The sequence below is a fragment of the Schistocerca gregaria genome, chromosome 4 (assembly GCF_023897955.1).
Source record: "Schistocerca gregaria isolate iqSchGreg1 chromosome 4, iqSchGreg1.2, whole genome shotgun sequence".
NCBI lineage: Eukaryota > Metazoa > Arthropoda > Insecta > Orthoptera > Acrididae > Schistocerca > Schistocerca gregaria.
The window spans coordinates 250,780,071-250,796,619 of record NC_064923.1 but is presented as its reverse complement, the minus strand read 5'-3'; positions in this window follow the sequence as shown (position 1 = coordinate 250,796,619).

Genomic DNA, 16,549 nt, shown 5'->3' with positions numbered 1-16,549 from the left:
TACTTATATCTTAGGAGATCATTCATGAGTTTGTGATTTGATCTTTCTACTAAACAAGTTTCGAGGTTATTTACGCAACCGACATTACCCAAGCACGCAGCATAGTTAACTGATACCATTAGTTCGCGATATTGCAATCCGGCACAATTGCAACAGTACATTTTGTAAGAAGTGCCACTTGTACCTCGCACTATTGAATTAATTTCTTATCAAATACGGTATTTTTCATTTCTTTACATTTTCAAGTGTTTATTTCCTATATTTGCAATTCCTTTTATTTTTATTTACCTATTTTTTGTGACCTATGACTCGGATTGTGCACTGTTCCTCGTAATGTAGTAATAGCACGCTAGTAGATCATTAGAGGCGAGTAGAGCATACGTCGTTATAAACTTCCTACTATTACAGACTAATTTCGCAATTTTTTTTATCATTGGATTCGTACAAGTACTCATCATCATCAGGCTATAGTGGTTATTCTACATTGGTGGCTCTACGGTCGCAGTTATCAGGAGATGTTCAGTATGAAATCTCTGAAAACAGACGTGCGTCCTTAAACTTTAGTTAAATAAATTTCAAAAACTTCGTTGTCGCTGGTTCCTCTACCTTCCAGTAGGACAGGCCTTATTGATCTCCTGTTATCAACTATTGGGATAAGTGTTAGCCTACTTGTCACATATCAGGAGAATAACACAAAACACCCACCGCGAAATTCCAAAGATTGAAATATACAACTAACATCCTATTTCCACAGAGTGAAAGTAGACATAGGCACTACCAACCTAATTTTTATTTTGGTCCCTATAGCGATAAAGAAAATGTTTAATAGCAGACAGTGCATTTCCTTCAAATAGAATGAAATACAATTTTTGCTATGAAACGACTAGTATCAATTTTAATCACGATGGAGTTTCTAGCGGTAAGCTGACGCTGTAGTTTGCGATGTTGTAATTACATTGTAAGAGCTTTCCTTTCAGGCCTTCGTATCTTTATCGGTAAAAACGGAACCCTTATAGGAGCAGTTTGTTATCCGTCTGTCTGTCCACCTGTAAATACTCCATTTCTCAGGTATCAAGTTGAATATTTACGTCATTTACGAAGGTCTACGGTCCCTTGTCGGTGTAAACTTTGTAATTTTCTAACCCAGTGTAATCAACAGATACGGTTATTTATGTTACATAGTTTGACCCACGCGAACTCACTAACCAAAACCTATAGATGAACTGTGCATATAGATAAGTGAGCTTGTACGGAACCGGTAGAACGTGTGTTCTACTCGCATTTGTCCTTTTTTTCCATGAGAGACACCAAAAACCTTGAATTGTCCATATTATTAAGCGCTAACTGGATTCGGTTGTATGTTGCCTATGCAACAGCTTGCACGAGCAACAAAAATCGATTTTCATTACACCGTATAACTGACCGAATTTGAAAATTTAAAATGCTGTCACAGTCTACTCATTAAAAGGCATAATCTGACGTTAAAGGTTTGACACAGTAAAACATGTCTTAAGCGAGCATAGCTCATGGCGCTCAAATACACGGACTATATTCATCCATTCTGAAGAAGAGAAATTTGTTAACATCGAGTATAGATTTAAGTGTCAGGAAGTCGTTTCTGAAAGTATTTGTATGGAGTGTAGCCATGTATGGAAGTGAAACATGGACGATAAACGGTTTGGACAAGAAGAGAATAGAAGCTTTCGAAATGTGGTGCTACAGAAGAATGCTGAAGATTAGATGGGTAGATCACATAACTAATGAGGAAGTATTGAATAGGATTGGGGAAAAGAGAAGTTTGTGGCACAACTTGACCAGAAGAATGGATCAGTTGGTGGGACATGTTCTGAGGGAGACCAAGAGATGAATACACTAAGCAGATTCAGAAGGATGTAGGTTGCAGTAGGTACTGGAAGATGAAGAAGCTTGCACAGGATAGAGTAGCATGGAGAGCTGCATCAATCCAGTCTCAGGACTGAAGACCACAACAACAACAACATATTCATCCAATATTTGAGAGTGAGAGAACTAAGCGACTGGACAGATTTTACACCTAATTTCAAACCTTTACAGAACTTTTTCTCGTTGGCACCTACCACAAAATAATGAAAGGAAAAGGTTTATCGCTTACTGATTTTCACTGTTCGCGCAAAAAATGTTCAGCATTAGGAACGACGTTTCAATTTATTACTTCTGTACTCCCAATTCTATTCGCAGTTATCCAGATATACAGTTGAATATACCTGCAAAACATTATCATTGTGCGACACATAGCTCAGGAGATATGACCTCATAAATGATGCATAAAATACTGACATTTGTTTAAAACGGAACGAAAATTACACAGACTGTTCTCTTTCAGTGTTTGATAATAAGGGCACTTCCAATAAACTCTAAACATAAGTTCAGATGTTTTCTAAACTTTCTCCCGTTTACATGCTTAACGTCAAATATCTAACGCATTTGTACAGTAATGACATGTTTTAAGCTGATTCATACTTGGAACTTCGATTCCTTAAGGAATCGTACTGGTAGACTTTCAGACTCTCTGTGTACACGTAACTATGATTTGAACCAAAAAACTTCATATGGACATATGCCGTATTCGGAATAGTTTCCGAAGCAGAATGCATTTAGCGTACATTGTTATTTATTTTCTGTCTTATTCAGACAGGTTTGCACATGTACTTATACAACAGTTAGTAAACATTGCAACATACATTTTACAAAGTATTAATTGAAAATACATAACACATTCACCTTTAAAAATTATTATGCTCGTCATATTACAGCAGTTGTACAGTTCACAATAAGTGTTCAAATATCCCACGGTCAACTTGAATGTATTTCTGCACTCTTGAGAGAACGTGTTGCTTAATGGCCTCTGTAAATTCCCTAATAAGTGCAGCAGGGTCTTATACAAATACTTCATACGAAGAAATGAGTGACAGCAACTCACTTGCTGTCGTGTATTCGTATGAAGTATTTGTAAAATGACTGGGATTCACGATATCAAGTGTTTATAGCGCTACACGATACGTTTGTTATTTGGATAAAAGCGTATGGGGCCTGCAGACGGCAAAATGAATGGGCGAAACTGGTTGCTTTCAGAATAAAATAAAATATCTCAAGTTATACTGCTGTGGGTGACGTTTATTGACATTGAAAAACATCAAATATCATGTCAACGAAAACCTCTCTAATTTGTGGTTCCACAAAGATATACCATCTTCGACTTTTGATTCGCTCAGTCGAGGGAATTTTTCCGTAGAATGCTTATACGACTCACCTTCGTAATTCACATTCCTTACAGAATGATTCATGAGTTCTACAAAATCACTTTTGAACGAAAGATATAGACTAATTTCAATCTCGAAGTAACGTACTGAGATCGTTTGACCTGAGCATTGAATAATACTTCCGTGATATTGTTTGATTTTTGCCATATGCAGCGCGATTCGGCATAAACCTCAAGATTTTATGGAGCTCACAACACCTTCAAATACCACGCACAAGATATTCATACTCTTTCGCTCGATATGTGAATACTCGTTGTTCTAACAAAAACTAAGAAGACCCTTTTGTAGGAAATTTAATGTAGTTATTTTTGTACAGGGTTACGTGTTCACTGGAGGCCACAGTCTTAGAGTTGTTCAAGCAAAACGCATTAGAATGTCAGTTTCAGTTTTTCTTGAGTAATTCGAGAACTACCCCCTCTAGCGAAAATGGATCCCAGTACAAAACGTAACTATAGTAAATTTCCTACAAAAGGGTCCTGTTCATTTTTTAGGACTAATAGTTTACGCATATCGAGCGAGAGAATATGAAAATCTTGCACTTGTATTTGAATGTGTTGCAAGATGCAAAAACCCAGCAGTAGGAGCAACTGAATAACTCTGTATAACAGTAGTAGTACATACGGTGACAACAAACTCCTTGTTTTCCTTTATGGTCGAAAGTCTTTGGACAACGAGAAAAAGTTACAACTTTCTTCTCGATATTCCTTAGTAGCATAATGTGAGTGATGATAATTAGTTAAACGAAATTTACACTGTACACAGTCCATCTTGACACTGAATGCCGGCTGCTGACACTGCGGGTACACTATGCAGTCAGGAAAGTTCACAAGCGGAGAAAAGACGAACGGTGGATCATTCTAGCGACAATACGGGTCTCGAATGTGGAAATCCGCTGACGTAAGCGACTTTGACAAAGGGCAGAATTTTATGGCCGGGTGCATCTGAGGAGCTGCGAAGCTGATCGGCTGTTTGTGTGCTGCTGTCGTGGACGGAGAAGGACGGCAAAAACACGAGTGGGCGACAAACTGGTGGACGTCAACGGCTCATCGAAAAACAAGGAGGTCAAAGGCTCTCTCGCTCTCGCTCTCGCTCTCTCTCTCTCTCTCTCTCTCTCTCTCTCTCTCTCTCTCTCTCTGTAGGGCTTTTTTTTCTTTATTGTTATTTTATACCTATACATAGGTAGGCCAGCAGCGGCGTAACTAAGCCGCTCTTCGGCCACAGACATGATCATAGTACAAGCAGTAAGAGATACAAAGAGACATGGAGGTTAAAAAACAGTAGACAAACAGAGTAAAATAACAGAAGCCGTTCACTGTGGAGCAGTCAAGTTAAAAGCGATTCACACAGCACATAACGGAGAGATACAAAGTAGCACACGTGAACGATGGAGCACGGAACAAGAGACACGGATGCACTAACAGGACAACAAAACACATAAGCACTGCGGCGACAGTCTCCGGCGGTTGGTGATGCACTTGTCACACGAGTAAGGCCGGGGACCTGCCAGAGGGAAGGGGCGGGGGTAGGAGGGAATGGGGGAGGGGTTGATGCCAATGGGGAGAGGATGGGAGAGGGAGGGGTGGTGTGTGGAAGCCCAGGGAGAGGGGGAGGGGAGGGAAGGAGGGAGGGAGAGAAGGGAGAGAGGGTGCCCACAGGAGAAGGAGAGGAGAAGGCAAGGCTCAAAGGTGGGAGGGGTAGATGGAGGGGAGGAGGGCATCATCCGGGAGGGGGAGTTGGCGGAAGCCACCTTGGGAGAGGGTGTGGAGAGTGTGAAGATGGAGAGCAGGAGGGATACAGGAGTACAGGCGCGGCAGCGGGTTGGGGTGGGAGAGGATGGGAGAGACAAGCGGGTGGGGAGGATCAAGCTTGCGGGAGGTGTAGAGGATCCGTATCTGTTCGAGGAAAAGGAGGAGGTGTGGGAAGGGGATGAGGTCATAGAGGATCCGCGTGGGGGAAGGGAGGCGGATGTGATAGGCGAGGCGGAGTGCATGGCGTTCAAGGATTTGAAGGGATTGGTAAAAGGTAGGAGGGGCGGAGATCCAGGTGGGATGGGCATAACAAAGGATAGGACGGATGAGGGATTTATAGGTGTGGAGGACGGTGGACGGGTCCAGACCCCATGTGCGGCCAGAGAGGAGCTTGAGGAGGCGGAGTCGGGAGCGTGCCTTGGCTTGGATTGTCCGGAGATGAGAGGTCCAGGAGAGGCGACGACCAAGGGTGACGCCAAGGTACTTGAGGGTGGGGGTGAGGTTAATAGGACGGCCATAAATGGTAAGATAGAAATCAAGGAGACGGAAGGAAGGGGTGGTTTTGCCTACGATGATTGCCTGGGTCTTGGAAGGAATGACCTTGAGCAACCACTGGTTACACCAAGAGGTGAACCGGTCAAGATGGGATTGGAGAAGGTGCTGGGAGCGTTGCAGGGAGGGGGCGAGGGCAAGGAAGGCGGTGTCATCGGTGTACTGGAGAAGGTGTAGGGGGGTGCAGGCGGAGGCATGTCCGCCGTATAAAGAAGGTAAAGAAGAGGGGAAAGGACGGAGCCTTGGGGCACACCGGCGGAGGGGTAGAAGGTGTAGGAATCCGTGTTGTGGATGGTGACATAGGAAGGACGGTGGGAAATGAAGGAGGCGACCAGACGGACGTAGTTGATGGGAAGGGCAAAGGTTTGGAGCTTGAAGAGGAGACCAGAATGCCATACATGGTCATATGCGCGTTCAAGGTCGAGGGAGAGGAAGATGGCAGAGCGACGGGAGTTGAGTTGTTCTGAGAGGAGGTGAGTGAGGTGAAGGAGAAGGTCATCGGCAGAGAAGGATGGCCGAAAGCCACATTGGGTGGAGGGAAGGAAGCGGTGCTGGTGGAGGTGCTGGTGGATGCGGCGGGTAAGAATGGATTCCAGGACCTTGCTGAAGACCGAGGTAAGGCTTATAGGACGGTAGGAGGAGACAGTGGAAGGGGGTTTATCAGGTTTGAGGAACATCAGGATCCGGGAGGTTTTCCACAGGTCGGGGTAGAAGCCGGTGGACAAGACCACATTGTACAGTCTGGCCAGGGTGGAGAGGAAGGAGGCGGGAGGTTCACGGAGGTGACGGTAAGTAACACGGTTGTGACCAGGAGCGGTGTTGCGTTTGGTGCGGAGTATAGCTAGGATGTCTTGAGTAGTGATAGGGGTATTGAGTTCGGTGTGTGTAATGTTGTCCAAGTATTGGAAGCCAGGAGCGAGTGGAGGGACAGAGGTGTCAGTTCGATCGCGGACATCGGGGGAGAGGGAATAATCGAACTGGGGATCCTTACTAAGGTTGTCAGGAAAGGGACGGTCATTATGAAGGAGAGGATAGTAAGGGGGGGTTTAGATCCGGTAAGGCGGCGGAAGGCAGACCAGTACTTGGACGAGTTAAGAGGTAGGGTAGCATTAAGACGGGTGCATGTCTGTCGCCAGTCCCGGCGTTTCTTAGCCGCGAGCAAGTTCTGGATGTGTCTCTGGAGTTGCCGGTGGCATCGTAGTGTGTCCCGGTCACGTGTGTGAAGGAAGGCACGGTAAAGACGACGGGATTCTCGAAGGAGGAGAACGGCCTGTGGGGGTAAAGTGGGACGGTGCGGGTGGATAGCGACGGTAGGGATGTGGGCCTCCACGGCCTCAGACAAGGTCTGCTGGAGAAAGGACGCGGCATGGGTGATGTCATCAGGCTGGTGGTAGGTGAGGGGGGTGGCTACTGACTCGGGCAGTAAGGGTATCCCGGTAGGCATTCCAGTCGGCACGGGAGTAATCATGGACATACCTGGGGGTGGGTCAAGGCGAGGGCCGGGACGGGGGCGACGACCGTCAGATATGGTAAGGAGGACAGGGAGATGGTCACTGCCAATAGGATCAAGGACGTCCACCGATATGAGTCCAAGGAGGTTGGGGGAGGCCAGGACAACATCGGGAGTGGTATTGGATTCAGGGTGGGTGTGTTGGGGAAGAGGAAGGACATCTCCTTAGAGGGTGGCGAGGAACCGATGCCACCGCTGTAGCTGGGCAGCGGAGCGATTATGGATGTTAAGGTCGGCGGCAATCACGTAGGAGGAGAAGGTACGGTCGATGTGGGAAAGGAAGTCGAAAGGAATAGGGGCAGTGGAGCGGACATAAATGGTGGCACAGGTAATGGTGAGGCCGGGGAAGAAGAGGCTGAGGATCAGATGTTCTGTGGGGTCAGGAAGGAGGGGTTGGAGCCGAACAGGGATCTGGTGGTGGTGGCCAATGGCGACTCCACCACGCGCTATTGGGAGGGGATTGTCGGAGCGATGAAGGAGGTAGGGGGAGGTGTGGACGGTGATGTGGGGCTGGAGAAAGGTTTCGTTCAGGAGGAAGGCGGTGGGTTGTGAGTGTATGCAGAAGGAGGTTCTTGTTGACAGGAAGGGAGCGGATGTTATTGAACAAGATATGGTGCTGTCGCGCCATGATGGGAATTTAGACGAGGGTGTCAAGACGGGAGAAGGTGAAGTGGGCCTGGTTATGGGAGTAGGTGGCATAGGTATTGAGATGGAACACGGAGCGTGCGGCGAGGGATATCTGCTGGAGGGTGTGGGGGCACTGAAAAGGATGGACGTTTTAGAGGACAATGGTGACAAAGCGGATGATGTCCTCGGCAGTGGGGGGGGGGGGGGACGAAGGGAGTTACCAGGGGGGGTAGGGTCATCCAGAGGGCGGACAGGGACGGTGAGTTCAGGAGTGGAAGGGGCTGGTCGAGCCTTGCATTTCTGGGAGTATGTGGGGTGAGGGAGATTACAGGTGTTGCAGGATGGAGGGGACTGAAGGTTGGGGCACTGCCGGAGGAAGTGCGCTTGCTTGCAGTGCGGGCAGACAGGGGCCTCGCGGCACTCAGATGTTGGGTGTGCATTATAGCGCAGGCACCTCTGGCATCGGATGGACTGGGGAGGGGAGCAGGAAGGGTCGACCTTGTAGCGGCGGTTGAAGAGGAGGGCACCCTCCTTAAGGAGAAGGTGGATCGAAGGAGTGTGCTCAGAAAAAACCCGCATAAGGCGGGTGGGGCCGGCAGGGTTGTGGATCCGGCGAACGGCACGGACATCGAGGTAGGGATGCGCCTTAAGCTCTGCCAACACCTCCTCCTCCGTGATCGTCGGACTAAGCCGAGTGATCACGGTGGTGAGGGTTGGCGGGCGACGCGGCGGTTGGGGTTGATGGGAGGAGGAAGGGGAAGGAGCAGGGGCGAGAGAGGCATTGGGGCCGAAGCGGGTAATGGGGATGCAGGATAGGATGTCGGTGTGGAGGGTGGGGCTAGAGGAGGTGATAAGGACGGAGTCCCGACGGGGGGTGAGAAGGGAGATAGGGGCGCCAGGAAAGTTTTGGCGGAGGAGCAAGGTGAGGTTGCGGGCCTCCAGGAGAGAGGGATCTGGATGGGAAAGGAGGTATCTGTAGGAGGGGGTGGTAGAGGAAGCGGTAGAAGGGGCGGGCGGGGAGACATCCATGGCATCTTTGGGGGGAGGAGGGGCTGTGATTTCTTGGGAGTGGAGTAGGCAGGGGTGCCACTTGGACGTTTTACAGGATGGGAAGAGGGGCGGGGTACAGGAGCAACCGGGAGATGGTGGGAGGAGGCAGGTCCCGGCAGTGGTGCTGGGGCCGGTGCTGCAGATGATGCAGGTGCGGGCGCAGGTGCTGGAGCTGGTGCTGGTGCTGGTGAAGGTGCGGCATGGGTGGTGGCTCTCCGAGCCACAACCCTGGCGGGGGCTGCACGAGCGGATGAAGTGGCGTGGGGGAGTGGAGGGAAGGGGTCAGGTGAGGTGGCTGGGGGAGAAGGAGCGACAAAGGGAGCTGGGGAGGGAAGGGTGAGGAGGGGTGGGATGTAGGGGGCGGGGGGTGTTTGAGCACACCAAGTAATGGTGGTGGCAGCTGCTGAGGGGGAGGTGTAAGTTATGGCTGTGATAGTTGCGGTGGTGGTAGGGGTGGTCATGGTGAAATGAAACAACTGAACGGGATGAGGGAAAAAGAAACATTAAGGATGACAGACAACGAAGACGAAGATGAAGACGAACACGACACTACACTGCACAAGTCCAGGAAGGCGAAGACGGCGGCGGCGGCTGCTGCTGCGACGGCGGGGAGCGGGGTCCGGGGCCCCGCCCTGCTGCTGCGGCGGCGGAGGAGGACGGGCTCGGCGGCGGCGATGACGACGAACGGGGCAGACTGCGTCAGCCGGCGACGAGAACGGCGAGCAGGAGGGGCTGCACCGGCGACAGGAGTCGCGCTGCGGGGGCGGCGGCTGCTGCTGCTGCTGCTGACACTGGTGCCTGCGCTGCCGGAACTGTTGGAACTGCTGGAACTGCTGGAAGTGCTGGAACTGCGACGGGAAACCCTACTGAAACTGCTGCTGCTGCTGCTAAACCTATCGCTTCGACGATTGCGGAAATCAATCCTCGAAGGGCGCAACTCTCTCGAGTTCCGCCGAAGATGTCTGTAGGGCATGATAAGCAGCGATCTGTGTGACTGACGATGTAATACAATACTGGTGCAGATACCAAATGTTTCGGAGCACACCGTTTAGCGCACATTGATGAACATAAAATCGGCGGCAGACGGACTATGCATTCGAACGTCAAAATTGAGCGTGCCCATTCCAACATGCTGCTGAATGAACAGAATTGTGCGGCTCGCACATGCGGCACGCGTGTCTCAACGTGGTATACGCGATTACAATGCACTCTAGCGGCGGTTGTCCGCTCTATCAGGCTCGAAAAACACACAGTTTCTTTACAGCACGGAAGAGCGTAAAATTCCTATATCAGCTTCATTAAAACGCACATTTCCTCCCTTATACATACTCCAGTCATATTGATATGTCTTACACAGATGAAAACTTCAATATCCATGAACATGTTGTAAGGTAAAAAAAGGGAAAATTCCACAAACAGTCAGTAAGGACATCAGCTTATGAATGTTCCATCACAAAAGATGCGACACAAATTTACGATAGTCTTCCACGTAGATTTTTATTACTTCACCATTCTCACTTTTCAGTAAAATTCTAAGGTCATTCGTATTTCATCACTGTTTCTATTCAGCAACAGGATCTTTAGGACATGTTAAATACAAGATACTTTAATAAAAAAAGAGCTATATATCTCGCTGTAAGTACTGCAAGCTCTCTTGTAGATACAGCCAATCTAACATACGCTCCTGTGTGTGTGTGTGTGTGTGTGAGAGAGAGAGAGAGAGAGAGAGAGAGAGAGCATGTGTACACATAAAAACGAATATTGTAGAATAAACTTTTAATACATTAATAATAAAGTCTCATAACCTATAAGAAATCGCAAAGATGAGTAAAAACAATTCAGATTTTTTGATATGTAAACCTGCAACTTGTCACACATCTCATTGTAATTCAGTGTCTCTATCCATTACGATACGCTGAACTTCCATACTATGTGACTTTATTTTGTATGTTACTCTCTTCGTAAGGCTTCAGTCGCAGGTATGTCATAAATGAAGCTTAATTTTTACGTAACGTGGCAAGAAAAATGCATTTTTGATGGCTCTGCCTTGAAACGACATGGTTTCACAACACGCGAGTTACTATTCGAAAATCCTTTAACCTCCAATACGACATTTCTCATCATTTTATCACAAGCAATCGTACCAATAAACAACAGGTTTTCGAGAGATCACTCTTCTGGTGCTTTGAAACGACATATGTTAACAAGAAGTAAGTTATTATACACATATCAAAAAAGTTTAGCATTACCTCGGTTCCGAGAGTTCCGGAACCTGTAGAGAAAATTGGAATAGAGATCAACATAAACATCATTTCCTCCCTTTTTATTGCCCTCTAGTCGAGCGATGTCGTTATCGTAAAGGAAGTCATTTAGAGGTTGTGCACGATGGGGACGTGAATTGGCCATGAAGACGAATGCCTCGTCAACATGCTGCTGATACAGTTGCAATATCAGTCGGAGCATGGCATTCACGTATCGTACAGCCGTTAAGGCGTCTTCCATGACTACCAGTGGCTTACGTCGGTCACACATAATGCCACCCGAAAACAGCAGAGAAACTCCACCTCGCTTCACTCAATGGACAGTGTGTCTAATGCGTTCAGCCTGACCGGGTTGCCTCCAAACACTTCTCCGACTGTTGACTGGTTGAAGGCATATGCGACACTCATCAATGAAGAGAACGTGATGCCAGTCCTGAGCGGTCCATTCGGCTATGTTGTTGGGCCCATCTGTACCGCCCTGCATGGTCTCGTGGTTGCAAAGATGGAACCAGCCATAGATGTCGGGAGTGAAGTTGCGCACCATGCAGCCTATTGCACACGGTTTGAGCCGTAACACAACGTACTGTGGCTGCACGAAAAGCATTATTCAACACGGCGGCGTTGCTGTCAGGGTTCCTCCGAGCCATAATCCGTAGGTAGCGGTCATCCACTGACGTAGTACCCCTTGGTCGGTCTGAGTGAAGTATCGACAGTTCCTGTGTCTCTGTATCTCCTCCATGTCGGAACGACATAGCTTTGGTTCACTCCGAGACGCCTGGACACTTCCCTTGTGAGAGCCCTTCCTGGCACAAAATAACATTGCGGACGCGATCGAACCCTGGTATTGACCGTTTAGGCATGATTGAACTACAGACAACACGAGCCGTGTACCTTCTTGCTGGTGGAATGACTGGAACTGATCGGGTGTCGGACCCCCTCCGTCTAATAGACGCTGCTAATACATGGTTGCCGGCCGCGGTGGTCTCGCGGTTCTAGGCGCGCAGTCCAGAACCGTGCGTCTGCTACGGTCGCAGGTTCGAATCCTGCCTCGGGCACTGCTACGATCGCAGGTTCGAATCCTGCCTCGAGCATCGATGTGTGTGATGTCCTTAGGTTAGTTAGGTTTAAGTAGTTCTAAGTGCTAGGGGACTGATGACCACAGCAGTTGAGTCCCATAGTGCTCAGAGCCATTTGAACCATTTGAATACATGGTTGCTTACATCTTTGTGCGGGTTTAGTGACATCTGTGAACAGTCAAAGGGACTGTGTCTGTGACACAATATCCACAGTCAACGTCTATCTTCGGGAGTTCTGGAAACCGGGGTGACGCAAAATTTTTTGATGTGTGTTGTTAGAGGTCCATGATTAAAGAATTTGTTGCTAGCACAGTCGAGCAGATTTAATTTCGATGGATTGCTCACGAGCGCTGCCTGCGATATGTAAGCTAGAAGAGAATCTGAGACCAAAGAGCAGTATTGGCTGCAGTAGGAACTTGTGTAGCAGTAGGAGTAAGTTGTTACTAGCGAGCGGTCGTGTCTGGTGTATCGTGTTGGCTGGGCCGGTCGTGTGCAGCGATGGCGGAGCCTGAGCGTTGTAGGATAAGGTAAAAGCAGCCTCGCGCATATGTAGTATTGTTACATCAAGTCCCATGTAAATGTTTTTAAAAAATCTGTTAATAATAACACGATTGGGTCCGAATACGCCTTGATCCACGTGCACGGGTGCTCGGAACACAGGCCGGTTGTGGCAGAATTATGCTGTGGGGACGTTCACTTGGACTTACGTCGGACTTATGGTAGGAATCGAAGCCACTTTCAGCAGCTGTGGACTACGTGAACATCACTGCGGATCACTTGCAGCGCTCCACTCCATGATGGTGATGTAGTCTTTGAGCAGTATAATCTTCCATTTCACTAGGCTAGAAAGGTGCTAGAGGGGTTTTTGGAGCATAACAGTGATGTCTTGGCCACTAAATGTGCCTGGTCTGGACCAGATGGAGTACATCTAGGACACTGTAGGGCGCCAGTCCCCCAGCCGCCAACCTCCAGCTCGTTATTTACGGTAATTGTGTGACTAGCGTGTAGACGTCTGGTGTTACACACCTCCGGGAACCTACAGAGGAACAAAATGCGGAGTTTGTTGTGGGACATTGTCTCAGTCCCAATAGGTTCATGAAATTCCATTAGGTGGCGGCGCTATACGTAACCTTCAAAATAGCGTCTGAAACAAAGGTGCGGTCCAAACTGAGAACTGCCTTGAGTTCTTTGGATAGAAAACTAGAACGTCGCAGATGTTTATAGGCCCTTCCAGAATGTCTAGGGAGACCTGGCAGTAAACAAAAGCACGTTGAGTCGCTGGGCGTGGCGTCTGTCATCATCTGAACAAGGTCGCGCTAACATGTCGAATCTTCTGCGTGCCGGTCGGCTGCACACAGCTGTGACTCCTGCAGAGTTGGAACTTGCGAATACTCTCAATCGAGTTGAGTTCAGCGAGTTTGTCGCCACAAAAATGCAACCGAACTTCTCCTTCTCCATGACAACGCAGGCCTCTTATGAGTCTGCTGACCCGACAGGAACGCGCAAAACTTCATTGGATTGTTCTTCCTCAACCACCCTGCAGCTCTTTAATCACGCACCTTCCGACTTCTCTCTCTTAGACCACTGAATGACCCACTACCGGGCTGGTCGACCGAGCGGTTCTAGGCGCTACAGTCTGGAAACGCGCGACTGCTACGGTCACAGGTTCGAATCCTGCCTCGGGCATGGATGTGTGTGATGTCCTTAGGTTAGTTACGTTTATGTAGTTCTAAGTTCTAGAGGACTGATGACCTCAGAAGTTAAGTCCCACAATGCTCAGAGCCATTTGAACCATTTTGAATGACGCACTGTGCAGGAAGCGTTAGGTGAATGCTGGCAAGGTTATTGATGTAGCAAGATGTTGGCCCTGACGTCGATGACTAGAGTGGTAGCAAGAGGGCATACAGGCCTGCCATAAGGCGGCGCAAGGCCGTCACATGTGTTGGAAAATACGGTTCTGAATCCAAAAGAGTTGGGTAAAATATGCTGTATTGAATCCTGAATAAACCGAAATTGGTTTCAGCAAGAAAATGTGTTGCATTATTTACTGAATGCCTCACGTATTTCTTTTTCTGTTATTGCGACTGATAACAATACGACCATCTTCAAAATGAATCTGTGGCAGAATTTAAACCAGTCGGTGCAGTACTGTGGAGCAAACGCGCGTGCGTCAGAGATAACATTGTCGGCAACAGGGTATTCAGTCGCAGATAAAACTTCATGTATCAAAGAGTAAAACAAAGGAAGTAAATTTACAGTACTTCATAATTAAGTGGTTGATTATCAAAACAAATGGCACGCGCCGGAGTGCCAAGCAGTGAAGACTTCGAGGGCGCAGACGTGACAAGTGCGGTTTCCATGATCTGTCCGGCTGGAACCCTCGGCTCCGTTGCGTGCATTGTCTGCTCATTGTATTTCCCCAGCTTGCCTGACCACTGAATCTCAACATGTATCCATCAAAACACCACCTGTCACCTGGGTCCCTTTACCAGTACTACAAACACTTTTTCAGCACAGTTATTCTGGGAGTGGTAAATGCCAATTACGAGTTGTTAATGCTGGATGTCTGAACGAATGGTCTTGCATCACATAGCGTTGTTCTTTGTTATTCGAAGTCTGGAGACTTTCTTAGATCGAACAAACGTAGTACCCTACCAGAAGAATTCCTACCAATGAGTGCCATCTCCCATTCGTTTGTTTTCGCCAGAGATAAGGCATTTGCAATGACAGATAATTTGTTGAAACCATACAGTGAGACAGGACTGACTATGCAACAAAGAATTTCCAACTATCGTCTCAGTCGTATAAGAAGATTGGGTTTAACGTTCCATCGACATCGAGGTCATTAGAGACGGAGCACAACCCCGGCTTACATCAAGGATGGGGAAGGAAACCGGCCGTGCCCTTCTTTGCCTGCAGCAATTGCTTGAGGAGGAGGAAATATGTATCTTACTGCCACACAGGGCAGACAGACACTGACATAGAGGAGAGACATACGATACCAAGATCATGGAGAGAAAAAAAAGGCGATTTAGTATGTTTTCAGGCCACATACGCAAAAAAATCCGTGACAGAGTATCGAAATAATCAGAGATACTGTCCATAATACAGTAGAAGAAGAATGGGTAGCTTTGAGGGATGAAGCAGTGAAGGCAGCAGAGGATCAAGTAGGTAAAAAGACGAGGGCTATTAGAAATCCTTGGGTAACAGAAGAGCTATTGAATTTCATTGACGAAAGGAGAAAATATACAAATGCAGTAGAGGAAGTAGACAAAAAGAAACACAAACGTCTCAAAAATGAGATCGACAGAATGTACAAAATGGCTAAGTAGGGATGGCTAGAGGACAAATGTAAGGATATAGAGGCGTATATCGCTGGGGGTAAGATACTGCCTACAAGAAAATTAAAGAGACCTTTGGAAAAAAGAGAACCACTTGCATGAATATCAAGAGCTCAGATGGAAACCGTGTTCTAAGCAAGGAAGGGAAAGCAGAAAGGTGGAAGGACTATATAAAGGGTCTATCCAAGGGCAATGTACTTGAGGACAATATTATGGAAATGGAAGAGGATGTAGGTGGAGATAACATGGAAGATATAATACTGCGTGAAGAGTTTGTCAGAGAACTGAAAAACCAGACTCGAAAAAAACACCCGGGAGTAGACAACATTCCATTATAATTACTGACATCCTTGGGAGAGCCATTCCTGAAAAAACAATACCATCTGGTGAGCAAGATGTATGAGGCAGGCGAAATACCCTCAGACTTCAAGAAGAATGTAATAATTCCAAATCCAAAGAATGCAAGTGTTGACAGATGTGAAAATTATCGAACTATCAGTTTAATAAGTCATGGGTGCAAAATACTAACGCGAATTCTTTACAGACGAATGTAAAAACTGATAGAAGACGACCTCGGGGAAGATTAGTTTGGATTCCGTAGAAATGTTGGAACACGTGAGGCAATAATGACCCTACGACCTATCTTAGAAGATAGTTTAAGGAAAGGCAAATCTACTTTTCTAGAATCTGTAGATTTAGAGAAAGCTTTTGACGATGTTGACTGGAGTACTCTCTTTCAAATTCTAATGGTGGCAGGGGTGAAATACAGGGAGCGAAAGGCTATTTTCAATTTGTACAGAAACCAGAAAGCAGTTATAAGAGTCGAGTGACATGAAAGGGAAGCAGTGGGTGGGAAGGGATTGAGACAGGGTTGTAGCGTATCCCTGATGTTATTCAATCTGTATATTGAGCAAGCAGTAAAGGAAACAAAAGAAAAATTTGGAGTAGGAATTAAAATCCATGGAGAAGAAATAAAAACTTTGAGGTTCGCCGATGACATTGTAATTCTGTCAGAGACAGCAAAGTACCTGGAAGAGCAATTGAACAGAATGGACAGTGTCTTGAAAGGAGGATATAAGATGAAC